The 16,983-nt window shown below is 34.2% G+C and overlaps 1 protein-coding gene across 4 annotated transcripts in view; it reads left to right on the top strand.

The window, feature by feature from the left end:
* EVI5 (ecotropic viral integration site 5) overlaps positions 1-16,983 on the top strand; it is a 220,943-nt gene that overhangs the window by 142,458 nt on the left and 61,502 nt on the right. The window lies entirely within an intron of this gene.

The following is a 16,983-nucleotide window of genomic DNA, read 5'->3' as shown; positions in this document are numbered from 1 at the left end:
GGGTCTCAGTTTCTTCACATTCTCCCCAATAATTATTAATTTTGTTTTCTTTTTTAAATAACAGCCATCCTAATGGGCGTGACTAGTATCTCATTGTGCTTTTAATTTGCATTTCCCTAATGATTAGTGATATTGAGCATCTTTTCATGTGCTTATTTGCCTTTCGTATACCTTCTTTAGAGAAACGTCAAGTCTTTGCCCATTTTTTTTAAAAGGTTTTATTTACTTATTTTTATAGAGGGGAAAAGACAGAGAAAGACAGGGAGAGAAACATCAATGTGTGGTTGCCTCTCTCATGCCCGCTACTGGGGACCTGGCCCTCAACCCAGGCATCTGCCCTGACTGGGAATTGAACCCATGACCTTTCGGTTTGAGGGACTATGCTCTAGCCAACTGAGCCACACCAGCCAGGGTTCAGATGCATGGTTTACAACCATTTTCTCTCATTTAATGGTTTACAACCATTTTCTCCCATTTCATGGGTTACCTTTTTGATCTGTTATTTGCCTTTGATGCACAAAGTTGTTTTTTTTTTTTGAAGTCCTATTAATGTGTTTTTTCCTTTGTTGCCCGTGCTCCAAGTCCATTTTTGAATGATAATTTATCGCATTTCTAAATTGTCAAAGCTATTTTCAAAGGAAAATTCAAAACTTTAAAAACAAACATGTTTTCAACGAACGCATAAATAAGTAGAAAAACAAAACAATGTTTTTCTCTCCCTCCCTCTCTCAAAAATCAATAAATTTTTAAAAAAAGAGTTTCTAAAAATAAATGTCACTCATATCCTACTTCTTATTGTACAATACAAGGTACATTTCTGATATAGGCAAAATATTATGTTTAAAATCTTACTTCTTTCACAGTTTTTTTCTGTTCTGTTCCAAGCCATAAGTACAGTTTTCTCCTCACCTGAAAAATCCTTTTGTCCTTAAATTTCAATTCAAAATTCAGTGACTTTCTAAGACTTATATATTATATTACAATCTCTTTTTTGATCTGGGTCGAAAGTAATCACAGCACGTTATGATTTGTATGAGTTTATAAAAAGGTATTCTTTATGTTCTGTTGATAATATTCCCCATAAAGTATCACATATTTAGTAAAACTTAGAACATGCATAATATATTTGTAATCAGCTATTTAAATCATACTGTCATGTGCAATTCTAGTTTAATTTCTACTGTTCTAACATCAACAAAATGATAAGATTTTGCTACATTTCTATACCTGTTAGTTACAAAATAGCAAGATTTAAATCACTTTTTTTATTGAGTCTGAAATACTTATTGAAATGAAGAACCTGGTGTGATGCATGGTTTGTTTAAAATGGAATATGGCATGTTATTTTTGAAAAATAGAACAGGAAATGCATGAAATTTTTATTATGAATAGCAGTATGTTAGCATCAAATGGCACTTGAGTGACCACTGGAATCCTAATTGCCAAACTCACTGGTATTTTTTCGGTCTTTGTCTTGCTCAAATGTACCTCATTTGTCACTGTTGGCCTCTCATTCTCTTTGCACTCTCTCTCCCCTGAGTCTCACTTATGTGGCTTCAGGAACCATCTTTACAAGTGAATCCTTCTAGGTCTTCACCCCTAGCATGTTTTCCCTAATCAGTAATTTCTATGCCTTAAAAAAAAAAAAAATTATTAACAACATACAGAGAAGTTCGTAAATGAAGCAAAATTATAATATATCTTTAAAAATATTGCCCATATGGCCACTATAGAGAATATTGCCTATACCCCAGAAATCAACCCAATCACACCCTATCCCTTATCCTGAATTTTATGAAAATCCTAAAATTTATGGTGGTTACCATCATACTCCTTATAGTTGTATCATCTTTGTACGCATCTCTGATCCACAATGTTTCATTTTGCCAATTTCTGAATTTTGTGTAGTCACATTGAATATTTTAATTTTTTGTCTCTTTTTCCCTTGTTCAACATTATTTTAGTAAGAGTCATCATTTTTATTGTTGTACATGTTCCATTTTATGAATACGTCACAATGTATTATACTATCCATTCTAATATTAGTGGTCATTTGGGAATTTTCAGATTGGAACTATTATGAACAATGCTGTAATTATGAGCACTTTACTGATTATCTGTTCCCAAGTTCCTCTGGCATGTATACCAAGTTGTGAAATTGCTGGGTCAGAGAGCATGCACATCTTCAACTTTATTTTCCAAAGCGCAACAGGTTAAACTCCCAACAGCAGTATATGAAAGTTCTTGTTCCACATCCTCCACCAACAGTTGGTAGTGTCAGATGTTTTGATTTCTGCCAATCTGGAGAGTTTTGCAGTGATATTTCTTCGTGGTTTTAATTACCATTGGCCTGATACTAATAAGTAAGGCCATTTGGATTACCTCTTTTGTAAAGTGCCTATTAAAGTCCTTTGACTATATTTTTCAATTGCCTAGTCTTTTTCTTATGGATGTAGTTCTTTATATACTGACATTATGTTTTGCAGATTTCTACTCTCATTCTCTGACTTGTCTTTTGTGTTTTTTTGTTTTTTTTAAATTTATGGTATTTATGGTCTATTGATGAAAAGACCAATAATTTTAATGGACAGTAGACAGCTCCACATGGAAATTGTACAGACACTTCAAATTCAACATGTTTAAAATCAATTGTGTTCCTATTCCAACCAAAATGTTTTCTTTTTTTGTATCTCATGTATTAATCAGTGGTATAATGTATTATTGAATTATTCAAACTAGTAGGAATTTCACTTAATGCTTTTCTTACCCTGTACCATCTATACAAGGACTGTTATATAGAGTGTGCAAATTTTCAACTTTACGTGATAATACTCAATTATCTTACCAAGTGCTTGTGCTAGTTAACATTCCCACCACCATTTGACCTCCTCACCTTCTCTTGTAAATTTGCCTTCAAATTCTTAATAATTCATACAGATTAAAGTCCAGCTCTTGAGTTCTTCAAAAGAGAAAAATCCTGAGTAAATCTAAAACTAAATCAAAGGTAATTTTAATTATTTCAAAGATATTTTAAAAATCTTTCTTAGCCTTTCTTAGCCTCTCCACCTCCACCACTCCCTTAATTCATCTGCCCCCAACAACTATCTAGTAACTTCCTATCCAGGTTCATTTTCTGCAGCTTCAGCTCTTGCACAAAGCTACCAGAGTTGTCTTTGTAAATCATAAAAACTTTTATTGGCTGCTTTTACCTACCAAATCACATTAATGCTCCTTAGCATAAAATGCTTATCTTTTCTTTATTGCCCAAACTGCATTTCTAACTTCATCTGTCAACATTATCTCCCCATGCTTCCTCTCTACCTCCTACACACATACATTCTCTTTACAAAATTTTCATATTCTCTCAAAATTCTCTACCATTCTACACACTGCTCTACCTTCATAAATTGCTGTAATTTTCTGTACCTTCTAGTCCTCTGCTTTTGAGGTATTTCTGCTAAATTTTCCTTGGCTAGCTTGCTATTAATACTTAGGAAATGTGTTTTCAGTAAACATCTTAATAATTCAGCTTTTACTCATTTATTTATTACATGCAGATTAAGATCCATAAATAGATCTTTTGTTAAAACCTGAAACTCCTTTTTTAATTCTAAGAATAATACATTTTAGGTTATTCTTAGTAAAGGAAATAGATCTCTTTCAAGTTCCACTAGGGGGAGAACTCAACTTAGTCAAACATTTTTATACTTCAAATCTCTTCAGACCAGCCCTTTCAATTACTGTTACTCTCCTGTGAATAAAATGTTTCAAACTCTTCATTTAATAAAATATTATATAATCTGTTCTTTGATATAATAAAGACAATTTTTAACTGTAGTTATGAAAATTATACTTTTGTAAAAGGCCTATTTAGATGAGGAAAGAAATACTCATTTTTATAAATACTGTAGCATTATGTAGTAGATATACTTATAAGGCTGAAATTTATTTAATTTGGTTAAAAGATTCTTTAGTCAACTTAACACTTTTATGATTTAAAGTTTGAAGTCTTTCCATGTTGTTATTCTGAGATAACTGCATCTGTAATATATTTAACATTCTTTATGATAATGCTCCCCATCCCACCCTCAGTCTGGAGGAACTATTTATATAAGGTCTCACAGTGCCATCTCTAAGTGTGGCAGCCTTCAAATTTTGGCCATTATCCTAGAACTGTTTGTAAAAGTTATCACCTAGGTTTTTTCCTTCTGAAACAGAATAGACCTTATTGATGGATTTTAGTCACCATTACTCTATAGTGCCTATTTGGGTTGAATTCTAAGGTTCCAATGTGTATCACTTTAATGTTTTGTTACAATTCAAAGTTATTGTTATGAAGTTTAAATAACTGCATAATCCTTTCACCACATTCAGATCTCCATTATTTTCTTAGATAAATCTCCTTTGGCCAAATTACTATGTAAAATAAGATTCCTATTCTAAACACTGTACTCTTATGCTGTTCTGTATTTTTTTCAAAACAATTTTTTTGCCATACATGATACATTTTTGTTATTCACGTTTCCCACCAGCATGGAAGCTTCATGAGGGGAATTTTTGCTTGTCTTATTTAATTTCTGTGTTCCTCCATGCTTGGTATATATAATGCCTGGTATATAGCCACCACTCAAATATTTGTATTTGAAGAAATTAAAGGAATACAATAATTCACTCATCTGCTGTTGTTTCTCCAATAAGTGATTTTTAATGTTTGTAATTTGAGTATTCAAATGCTTAAAATTCAGAGGTTATCACTATATTCACACATGTGAATGTGCACACATCAGTTTGCATACATTCTTTTATCAATAGGTCACTACTTGTTAGGAAGGTTTAATGAATTCAGACTCTACCTAAATGCATTCATTTATCATTATACAAAGGAACTACTGACCCTGAGTTCCTTCTTTGAAATGTCATTGTATAGAATTTAAACCTCTGAAAATTCAGGTACATTTATTGTTCATGCTAATGGCTTTAATTACATATAAAATAATGTCAGTTATCTTTGAAAGGAGAAATTTTGTTTTTTTCCTGGCTATCTGCACATATACTTTACAAGCTAATTTTATGGTTGAATGTCTCATGCTAATGGAATTTCTTTAAATAGTCTGCAAAAATAATTATGATATGCCCTGATCAGAATAGAAAGCTTCAAAAAATTTAATTATTATCAAGAACAAGAGGATTTCAGAATCCTAAATAATTCATGGCCACAACTCTTTGTCTTTTTGTTTTCTTTTAATTGCTAGAGATTTTTTATTGGTTAACAGTATAGATTTTGAAGTCAAACTTCTTATTAACTATCTAACAAGTTAATATTTTTTATTCACTCATTCAAAATTGGGGATCCTACAGTTATCTTAAAATTGTTGAGATTAAATGAGAAAGCATGTGTAAACTGTTCTTTCATCCCTATCTAGTCTCCAGGAAGAAAAATTCATAGATGACCTTATATATAAAAAAAAGAAATCATACTCAACATTCTAGAGGATTCCAAAAATTTCATGTAGAAAGCATATGAATTCCCTTTAAGATAGTTTTTATTCAACCTAGATAATGAATTTATTCCTTTGCAAGAATTGTATATAATATCAAATTAAGAATTGTTTTGACTTTTTGTTTTTTTCTAAAATGTACACTTGAGTGAACTTATTTCTGTCCACTATAAGCCCTGTTACTTAACCTACTCTTTATTTTTTAAATATTTTCCGTTTGGGGGAAGATAGACTTTATTACTTGTAACTTTAATTTTTCCATGATACAAATAATAAAAGTATTAATAGCTAGCATCGTTGATTGCTTAAAACATGTCACGCAGTATTCTTAGCAACTTAAGTATATTCACTTATTTAGTCTTCAGAAAAACCATATGACAGTAGGTAGTGTTAATATCTCCGTTTTATAGTTGAGGAAATTGAAGCATAGAGATTTTAAAATGAGATTTTGTTGTTTTTATGAGAACCTACTCTGTAACTTAAATTCTTTCTGGGATTAAAATGAAATTTTTTTCTTTAATATTAAAAATGCTGTCATGGTAGTTTTATGAATTTTCTTAATAGCAGATCAACTGTCTCTTATAACTCTGCTTATTTTATAGTTCCTACTAGTTTCTACTCATTCCCTGTTCATCATTTGAAATCTTTTAGTAGCTCCCATGGCTTTCAGGACAAAGTTCAAATTCTGCCTCTCCTCAAAAAACCCTTCCTGCTCTGATTCTTGTCTCCCTTCCCAGCTTCATTTCGTACGTTTCTCAGTATTTAACTGTTCTTGAGTCAGAATTAGTTAAGAATCCTTCACATCTGTCATCCGATTCACTCTCTGTTTTTCTTCTCTCTTCCTTTGAATTTACCGTTTCAAAGGTCAGCCGAAGTTTGACCTGCTGTGATCGTCCCCTGATGATGCCAGCTGGGCCCATTTTGTTGCGTTGCTCCTCTGACATTCTGTTACAGGCCTCTCTCACACCATCTCACACTATTTTAATCATTCTTATTTAAAAGTCCACATGTGAAGAAGATTAAATTATGAATTTAAATTGGATATAGGTTTCCAGTCAACAGATATTTATAGAGTACCTACTATGTGCCAGTCACTATTCTAAACTTAGAAAAATTAGTGAACAAAACTCACAAAAAAATCCCTTTTCTCATCCAGCTTATGGTAGAAGAAGTCAGATGAAGAAAGAAAATGAATTGTTTAGGGTTTAATTAGGAAGATGATGAATACAATGGAGAAAAAATGTAGGGGAGAGAGAGGGTTGGGGTGTTGAGGGTAAGGTACTATTGCTATTTTAAAGAATGTGGTCCGGAAGGGCTCATTAGAACCTGATATAAACAAAGATTTGAAGCAGGTGAGGCATACAGATTTGGGGAAGGGGTTTCCTGGTAAGAGAATAGTTAGGCCAAAGAGCCTAAAGGCATAGAGTCTGTCTGAGTAGAGTCTCTGGGTGGAGTCAAAGGGGAAGTAGGGGAAGTCTGAGAGGTAAATAGGGCAGATTGTGTAGGGCCTAAGAATTTAGGCCTTTTTCTGAGTAAGATGGAAAGTCATTGGAGGGTTTTGAGTTTATGAGTGATCACTTAGATGACATTTAACTTGTTAAAAAGATTGAACTGATTCAAAATACAATGATTACAAGAATTCATAGTATTTAGGAGCAAGGAAGTAGTGGTTAAAAATTGTTTCCTCCTTCTCTTAGTGGAATTTTCTACCTTTATTATAGAGATCCACAGGTTATTTAATAGCTGAGGACTTTATTTTTACATATTAAATATTAAGTAGAACTCTCCAATTTCCAGGTTATGGAACAAAACTCAGAACAGTTCATTTTGCTCAGTTAGTTGAAAATTGATGGGATTTGAAATCAAGCCTTCTGGTATTCAACCTGGAGTTAAGTTTATATTTTGGTTATTATAAAAAGATAAATAGAGGGGTGGGGTAAAGTAGGTTAACATTTGTTCATACGGAAAATTAAACAATTTGTTTAAACTCTGTGTTTCATGTACTCACAACTGTAAAATAAACCTACTTTTACACACCCCTGTATAATAATTTGTCATTACCATATTAAAAGCTTCTGTAGGCTGTGAAATTAATTCTGCTTTGTTCTGAATAATGGAAAGTTTTTCATTTAAAACGGTTTAGTTCTACTCAAATCCAACTTTTTGTTCTTTTCCTGGTACCCAGTCACATTTACCCACTTTGGTTAGTTAGCCCAGCAGATAACCTCTAGGGATGCCTCAGATGGGCAATACCCCAACCACTCTTGGCTTAAAAACACCCACTCAAAATTCTGTTCTGACATCAAGTTAGGTTTAAATCAGTGTGCCCAGATCAGTATGTAGTTTTGACAGAGATGGAGAGGAAGTGATAAAATCTTTACTATTGAACTTTAAAATAGTATATATTTTAATAATGTTACATTACCATGACATTACTAAATGATGGAGTTTATCATAAAACTTTGTAATCATGCTTTCCAACTTCCTGTGCTAATTTGCTAGTTTCATAACAGGTGGTAGCTTACATGCCAATCTGGCTAACAAACTTCTTTTTGGAAGGTTTTTTTCCCCCTTGAAACACAGTGTTTTCTGTTTTGAGCAACTTACTTAAATATTAAGTTTTTTTCATTTTTCTCTAACAATTCTCAAAATTTTAAGCATTTTTAAATTAGAAATACCTATTCTATAATCTTACCTAGTCTTAACACGAATTCTCAACAAAGGAAGTTAGGTATATAGGATTTTTTACTTAGCTTACTATCTAGTCATGAGGTGCAATCATACTGCAGTTCTTATAGACTTCAGAACTCATCGAACCCTGTCCACGTCTCATTTTGGCGAGAAAAGAACTGTTTCAGCACTCAGCTCCCCTCTCTTGCGATAAAACTGAGGTTGACATCAGTCTCATGGCAGCTCATGAGCAGCTCTGCTTCTCAGTTTTGGCACTCATCACAAGTTCCAGAATGAATTAACAATGAGTACCCAGATACTACACTGTACTATAAAATTCAGTTAAAAATTTTCTTTTTACTAACGTGCTCAGAGATGATTCTTTGGTATCCAACTTTAGTATGCAGTTAAATACAAAAGGATTAAGTATCTAGAGGTTTTTAAGATACTGCTGTTTCTTGAAATGAGGGATATTTTTCAGACACTCCAAACCAACTCATAGTATCATCTGGAAAATTAGTAAAGGGAGGTTAGACTCTTAAGTACTATAATGCCAGTGATTGTCTTAGTGATATTAAAAATTAGTTTATGTGCACCTAGCACACAGATCTTGGTTTCTAATACCATTTTGAATAAAAGAAACCAAGGCTTCTCAGAGAAATATTTGATTCCAGGACTGAAACAAGAAAAATACAAGATGAACCTGGAGCATCTTATAATGCCAGAAAGTAAAGAAATGCTCAAAAACAAAACAAAACTCTACATTAAGAGAAGTATGTTAAATGAACAGAGAGAAGCCAACTGAAAGAGCTCTCAATTGTTAAAGGTTAGAACAGTATTTAAAGTAGCAGTGGGTTATAAGTCCAAGTATAAATAAATATTGATGAAGCCATACTGTTATAAATAATGATTGAATAAATTAATAAATGGGGGAGAGGAGATAAATCTCCATGCAGAAGAATTCCAAATACTCTGCCTTCAGGAGGGGAAGCATTAATCCCTACTGCTGAAGTGTGGGCTATGATATGCACAATGACTGCCCTCCAAAGGGCACAGTATAGAAAAGGCAGGAAAGAAAGAATAATTCTATAGTGGAGAATCCTGATAAACACTACTTCATTCAGATGATTAAGGTCAACATTAACAGTTATAAATCACATTAATAGTATGTACCCATGATATGACGTGATAAAAATGGCACTATACTTCTCTGGTTTTCCAATAGCCCCGAGCCCCAATCTTACCAGGAGAAAAATAGCAGAAAAACTTTGATAGCAGAACCTTCTACAGAACGCCTGACCAGTCCTCCTCAAAGCTGTCAAGGTCATCAAAAACAAGCAGTCTGAGAAACTATCACAACCATGTGATAAGGAGACATGACAACTAAATGCAATGTGGTTTCCTGCATAGGATCCTAGAACAGAAAAAGGACATTAAATGAAAAAAAAAACCCCAAAAAACAAAACCCTAATGAAAGCTGAATAAAGTATGGACTTTAGTTAGTAAAACTGTATCAATGTTGGTTCCTTAATTGTAACAAACTGACCATAATGGAAGAAGGTAATAATAGGGGAAACAGTGCAGGGGGTAAATAGAAACTGTTTATGTTCTCAGTTTTTCTATAAATCTAAAGCAGTTCCTAAAAAAAAAAAAAAAACTATTATAAAAAATAGTTTATGTAATTCCATGGTTTGGGGGAACTCCTGGAATTACATAGAATTTTAATTATTGGTCACAAAATTGATCTATATTCAATTAAATTATAATGTATAAGAAATATTTTCTAGCTTTTAGACCTTGTACAAATGCTGAATTTTCATGTGTGCCCTTAGCTAGTGCTATAAGAAATCACTTTAAAAATGTGTGTGTGTTTGTGTGTCTTCTGAAAAGAATTAAATCAGCCTTGGCACTGAGAAAAAATTTATATTCTTTTTTCCATACTTTTCAACTTACCATGTTATTTTCTTTAAAATATTTATATGTATTTTAATTTTTTTCTAGTTACCCAAAGAATATTCAAACCTTTTTGCCCATGACTTGTTTTTCTTTTTGTTGTTGTTGTTGTTGTTGTTTTCTTGCTTGCTAAGATTTTTTTAGGGCTACATGATTATTAAGATCAGTCAATTTATTTTTATTAAATTGATTAGGGTGACACTGGTTAATAAGATTGTATAGGTTTCAAGTGTACATTTCTATGAATAGTAGTATGTATACTGCACTGTGTGCCCAACCCCTAAAGTCAAATCATCTTCCATCACCATGTATGTGGGACCCTTTACCCTTTACTGCCATCCCCCCTTCCCTCTTGTAACTACTATACTGTTGTCCGTGTCTATGAATGTCAATTTTATGTCCCACATACGAGTGAAATAATATGGTTCTTAGCATTTTCTGGCCATCTTGTTTTGCTTAGCATGATATTCTTATTGTCCATCCATGTTGTCACAAATGGCAATATTTCATTTTTTCTTATGGTTGAGTAGTATTCCACTGTATATATGTACCACATCTTCTCTATCCAGTCATCTGTTAAAGGACACTTTGGTTGTTTTCATGGCATGGTAACTGTGAGTAATGCTACAGTGAACATAGGGGTGCATTTTTTTTTTAATAAATGTTTTAAAATTTTGGGGATAGATACCCAGAAGAGGGGTTGCTGGGTCATATGGTAACTCTATTCTTAATTTTTTAAAGACCCTCTGTACTGTTTTCCATAGTGGCTGTACCAGTTGACATTCCCTTCCAGCCTCTCCAGCCTCTCCAGAGCCTCTCCACAGCCTCTCCAGCACTTGATATTACTTGTCTTGTTGATGAGAGCCATTCTAACAGGTGTGAGGTAGTATCTCATTGTAGTTTTGATTTGCATTTCCCTAAAAGCTAGTGAAGTTGAGTATCTTTTCCTATCTGTTGGCCATGACTTTAAATTACAGGAAACTGTTTTAGAAACTTACCAATAGTACATGATATGAGTATGATTTGTTTTTAGATGTTTCAAATGAGTCACTTTGAAGTCACAGAGAGGCTACCGTTTACCACATTTACTATTCTGATTAATTTGGCTTAGGGCAAAGTACAAATCAGTAATAAAAGCTTAGAAGTTGCTATTGATGTGTCAGGAAGGTTATGTTGATTAATCACGATAATCAGCTGTCACGAATTTACTCAAATCATTGGGTTTTCTTTTACTGTAATTTCATAGGCAATTATAATTTTCTTAATATATTTGCTTTAGTATATGAATTGAAAATATCAAATTAGGATTTAGAAATTGGGCCCCTGCTGCAAGTTAATACGGTTGCCTCTGTGACCGTTGAACATAGTTTCATAATATAGACTTGAAAAAGAGTATTATTTAACCTTTAACACAGTCAAGATAATTGCCTTTTTATGGTCTCTAAATAGTTTAACTTTTATAGAGGAGTAAGAGGTTGGATATATCTTTCTGTAGCATAATCTTTTTGCTACATTTTTTCATCTCTGGGTATAATTTAAAATAAATGTAAGCTTTACACTTGCATTTAAGACTAAGCAACCTGCATTGTGTCATGACCCTTCTAATACCACAAACCTTCTGTAATACTACTCCCAGTGAAAAACCCACATCCTATGTATAACCTTAGATTTATTTTGAAATCTCTATGAAGAGAGTATAGAGAGATTACTAATTGTTTCTGTTATTTCCTTTAAGGGTGTGATGTCTATTTGTAAACTGTGTTTTAAGTTTTAGGTTGTCAGGCTTAAAATGTCAAAGTACTGATTTCCAATTCTAAACTTTCTATTTAAAAATTTATTAACTAATTATAAGTTTCAGTTGAGAATTGGGTGATATGTTAGACATCTGTAAAGCAGTCAAGAAAGGACAAAGCAATGGTACTTCTGGTAGCCAATACTTCTAATACTGCTGGCCAGTACAGTACTGCTTAACAATTGCAAATTTAAACAATAAGCCACCACTTTTTTCTGGGTTTTTTTTTTGTTCTTGTTTTTATTATTTCCTCATTTCTACTTTAGATTTTTTAAAATATATACTTTATTGACTATGCTATTACAGTTGTCCCATTTTTTTCCTCCCTTTTATTCCCCTCCACTCTGTACTGCCCTACCCCCAAGCTTAGTTCATGTCCATGGGTCGTACATAAAAGTTCTTTGGCTTCTCCATTTCCTGTGCTATTCCTAACATCCCCCTGCCTACTTTGTATCTAATACTTATGCTGCATATTCCCTGTACCTTTCCGCCCATTCTTCCCCCCACCTTCCCCTCTGTTTTACTGTTCATAGTTTTTCATCTTCTATTTCTTACATAAGTCCCTTATCATTTCATATAATAAGGGCTTGGTGATGATGAACTCCTTTAACTTTACCTTATCTGGGAAGCACTTTATCTACTCTTCCATTCTAAATGATAGCTTTGCTGGATAGAGTAATCTTTTATGCAGGTTTTTGCTTTTCATGCTTTGAAAACTTCTTGCCAGACCCTTCTTGCCTGCAAGGTTTCTTTTGAGAAATAAGCTGATAGTCTTATGGGAACTCCTTTGTAGGTAACTATCTCCTTTTCTCTTGCTGCTTTTCAGATTCTCTCCTTATCTTTAATCTTGGGTAATGTAATTATGATGTGCCTTGGTGTGTGCTTCCTTGGGTCCAACTTCTTTGGGACTCTCTAAGTTCCTGGATCTCCTGGAAGTCTATTTCCTTGGCCAGATTGGGGAAGTTCTCCTTCATTATTTTTTCAAATAAGTTTTCAATTTCTTGCTCTTCCTCTTCTCCTTCTGGTACCCCTATAATTCTGATGTTGGATCATTTAAAGTTGTCCCAGAGGTTCCTAAGATTCTCATTTTTTTGAATTCTTGTTTCTTCATTCTGTTGTGGTTGAATGTTCATCTCTTCCTTCTGCTCCAAATCGCTGATTTGAATCCCAGTTCCCTTCCCTTCACTGTCAGTTCCCTTTATATTTTTCTTTATATCACTTTACATAGCCTTCACTTTTTCCTCCATTTTGTGACCATACTCAGCCAATTCCGTGAGCATCCAGATGACCAGTGTTTTGAACTCTGCATCTGATAGATTGGCTATCTCTTCATAGCTTAGTTCTATTTTTGGAGTTTTGATCTGTTCTTTCATTTGGCCCATATTTCTTTGTCTCAGTGTGCCTCTTAGATTGGAAGAGGCAGGGCCTTAGGTGTTTGCCAGGGCAGGGCAACCCAGGTCACTGAGTAGTGATGTTATCTGTGGAGGACGGGTCCAAGAAGGAACAATGCTGCTTGCTCAGCTCTCCGCTAGCTTTCAGTCACTTCTCCTGCTAGCCACAAGCAAAGTGGACCCTTCTAGTGCTCATTCCCAGGTGGGTGGGTTTGTGTACGTTCTAAGACCCTCTGGGTCTCTCCAACGAACTTTCCTGTGAGGCTGGGAGTTTCTCCTGCTGCCATAAACTCCACAGGTTTTTATAGCCAGAGGTTTTGAGGCCTTCTTTTCCTGCACTGGAACTCTCGATCAGGTGGTCTCTCTCCATGATCATGGTATCTCCCCTGCCAGATAAGTATAGGTGGTCTCTCTCACTCTCCAGCTGTTCCTCTGGTTTATCCACATGCAAATGTGGGACTGACCGGTCCACCAGCCACCACCTCGCCCACCTGGTCCTCCAGCCACCACCTTGTCGTGTGGCCTCTCCTCCCTGGCTGCCCATTTCCATCCCTTCTACTGGTCTGGATGAATGTTTCTTCTTTACCTCCTTGGTTGCTGGACTTCCATACAGTTCGATTTTCTGGCAGTTCTGGTTATTTCTTGTTTTTAAATTTGTTTCTAATCTTTAAGAAAAATTAAGAAAGGCCTGTAGATTTGTTAAATAAGAAAAACATCATAAATAGGATATATGTCATAATTACATTTGTGTTTCAAAAGTGTACATATGTATTATGTGTGTATCCATGTGTGTGTGTGTATGTAAGTATTTAAATACATTGGAATGTCAGCTGTCATACCTGTCAGAACTGTTTATAGTTGTAGGAAAGGGCTTGGTGCAAAGGAGTAAGGGTCAGGAGTTTACTTTTTGTACTATATGAATTTACATGATTACCATTGTAATTTTTGAAATGTACATACATTTGAATAATTTTTAAAGTAACTATTGCTAGAATAGAAATAAGAATTAGGAATTTGAAATAATTATAGAAAATAGTAACAAAGAAGACTTGGTCAACCTAGCAAAAGTGCCACATACTCCTCTGGCCTTAAGGTCCCTGAGTTATCTGGCTCCTACCTCCTTCTCTGACTGCATCATAAACAACACACCCCTTCACATGTTGTGCTTTAGCAACATCAACCATCTTTTCGTTTTTTGAATAAAGATCATTCATTTCTACATCAATGCTCTTGCTCTTGCTCTTGCTCTTTCTTACATTTGGAACACTGTGTTTTCTTCCTGATCTGCCTAGTGCTGGGTCCTTCTCATTATTTATAGTTTAACTTAGAAGTCACCAAAGCATAGAAATATTCCGTAGCACCTTCTTAAAGCAGTTCCTTCATACTCTATTTATCATCATTGTTTTTATTTCAATATCTCTTATCAGTGCCTGAAATTATCCTCAATTTAAAAATGAACTCATACCCATATATAATATATTAGAACCTTATTTGTCTTATTTACTGCTGTGTTATACCTTGTGCCCTGGCACATAACAAGTGCTTAAAAAATAATTGCTGAATGAAATTGAAGGTGCAGAAAATAGTCATGTATAAGAGAGTTTAATATTGTATGCCATAATAAGCAGGTAGCAGGTTCTAAATACTTTATATGTAAAGATTCACTTATTTAAATAAATGCAGCCATAGAGATAAATTGAAACTGATCCCATAATTTCCTGCCCCAGCCATCTAACAAAATATTGGGTTGGCCAAAAAGTCCATAACATTTTGTTGTGGGGTTTTTTTTTTCTGTAAAATAAAAGACACATTTTTCATTTTCACCAATAACTTTATTGATTTGGGTATTTTGAGCATGTCAGCTATTTCCTGCTATTCGCTTCTAGCGGGAAGAGGTCAGGAGTGCTGCTAAACATCTTCCAGTGCATAAGACAGCCCCACAGCAAAGAATTATTTGGCCAAAATGGCAATAGTACCAAAAAACTTTGCAAACCACTTTTGGACATGTTTGATCAGTCACAGCACTTTCTCCATATGCTGCATAAATCTTTTCTTGCATTTCAGTTGTGTTTTTACCTTTCCTGAAATAATAAAAATATGCCAAAAATGGTGCGTTATCTTCTTCCATCTTCAGTATTGAAATGGCTACACAAAAATCCACCAATTTTGATAAGGGTTTTTTTTTTTATAAGTTCTTTTTTTAATGCATTCTGATGTGACAGCTGTCACAATACAATCTAACAAAATTGTTTCGAATGGAGTTTAAGAAAGATAAGCACTACAAGAAAAACATAACGGACTTTTTGGCCAATGCAATAGTAAAAAATAGTTGTTATTATTTTCTCTTAAAAGAAAATAGCAAGACCTGATGCAGTAAACTTTAAAAATGACAGTTAAGCCCTGGCTAGTGTGGCTCACCGGACTGAGCACCAGCCTGCGAACCAAAAAGTCACTAGTTCGATTCCCAGTCAGGGCACATGCCTAGGTTGCAGGCCAGGCCCCCAGAAGGGGGAGCTCAAGAGGCAACCACACATTGATGTTTATCTCCCTCTCTTTTTCCACACTCTTCCCCTCCCTAAAAGTAAATAAATAAAATCTTTTTAAAAATGAAATAATAAAATAAAAGTGACAGATAAGGAAAGAAATAGACTACAGCAGAGAGGCCTACCAGGGCTTGGCTGCTAACCTCAACTGTTTCCCCTCTCCTGTCCCACTCACCAAGCCATATAGCAAATCAGCAAAATCCCCCAAATATTTATTTATATCCCAAATGTGGAAAGAAGGAAAATGAGTGTGTAATTTCCCATCTGAGGAGATGTAGAAACTTCTGGAAGGAACAGCCAGTGAAAGAGATTAGAAATTTTAATTAAAATAAAAGCCCTGGGATAACACAGTGAATTGGGGAAATGACCTGAATTCTAAAACCCAGGTTTTGACATATCCCCTAGTTATGTATTACAAGATACTTAACAAAATCGCAGAACTCGTGGAGCTCTTGTTTAGCTAGGTTCTTCCTTGCCCCATACTAATTCTCAGGCTATAGAAAACTGAGAACAAACTTAAGCTGGAGGGCAAAGAAACTAGTTTTTAAATATGGTAGAAAGAGCATTAATAAGTAACTTATTTGTTAAAGCATTTGGAATATCTAGACAATCACCTAGCCCTGAGCATGATGAGAAGAAATGGCACAGCAACTTGTATATTATTAGAGCAGAAAAAGAGAAAGAAACATCATTCAAAGAGATCCCTACCCAAAAGGTAATTCAAGGATGAGAGAAATTAAATTGCTTCACACTATAAAACAACTAAACATGAATTCAGTAAAATTAAGTGATCAAAAGAGAGATAATAAAAAAATATAATGCGGTGGGAAGGAAGATTGTACCACTAAGGAAACAAATTGAAGTCTAATCCATCATTGCCAAAACCACGAAAGAATAGTCTATTCAATAGACAATGCTAAACAGTGGAATAGAGACATGGAAGAGAAACTTGAGGTAAAGTGACTGTAGAGATTAAGAATGTAAAAGTATTAGCGAATAGGTACCGATGACAGACTATTTAATACGAAGGAAAATTGATGTCCCACAACAAATAGAAAGAAGGTATTCAAAACCATAAACAAAAAGAGATCCCTGAAATTAAGGAAGATTCAGATATTCAAATTAAAAGAACACCC

Source organism: Pteronotus mesoamericanus, unplaced genomic scaffold (genome assembly GCF_021234165.1).
Source record: "Pteronotus mesoamericanus isolate MK-2021 breed Mesoamerican mustached bat unplaced genomic scaffold, CSHL_Meso_final scaffold_31, whole genome shotgun sequence".
NCBI lineage: Eukaryota > Metazoa > Chordata > Mammalia > Chiroptera > Mormoopidae > Pteronotus > Pteronotus mesoamericanus.
The sequence above is the reverse complement of the archived record's forward strand: the minus strand, read 5'-3'. Positions and strand labels throughout refer to the sequence as shown.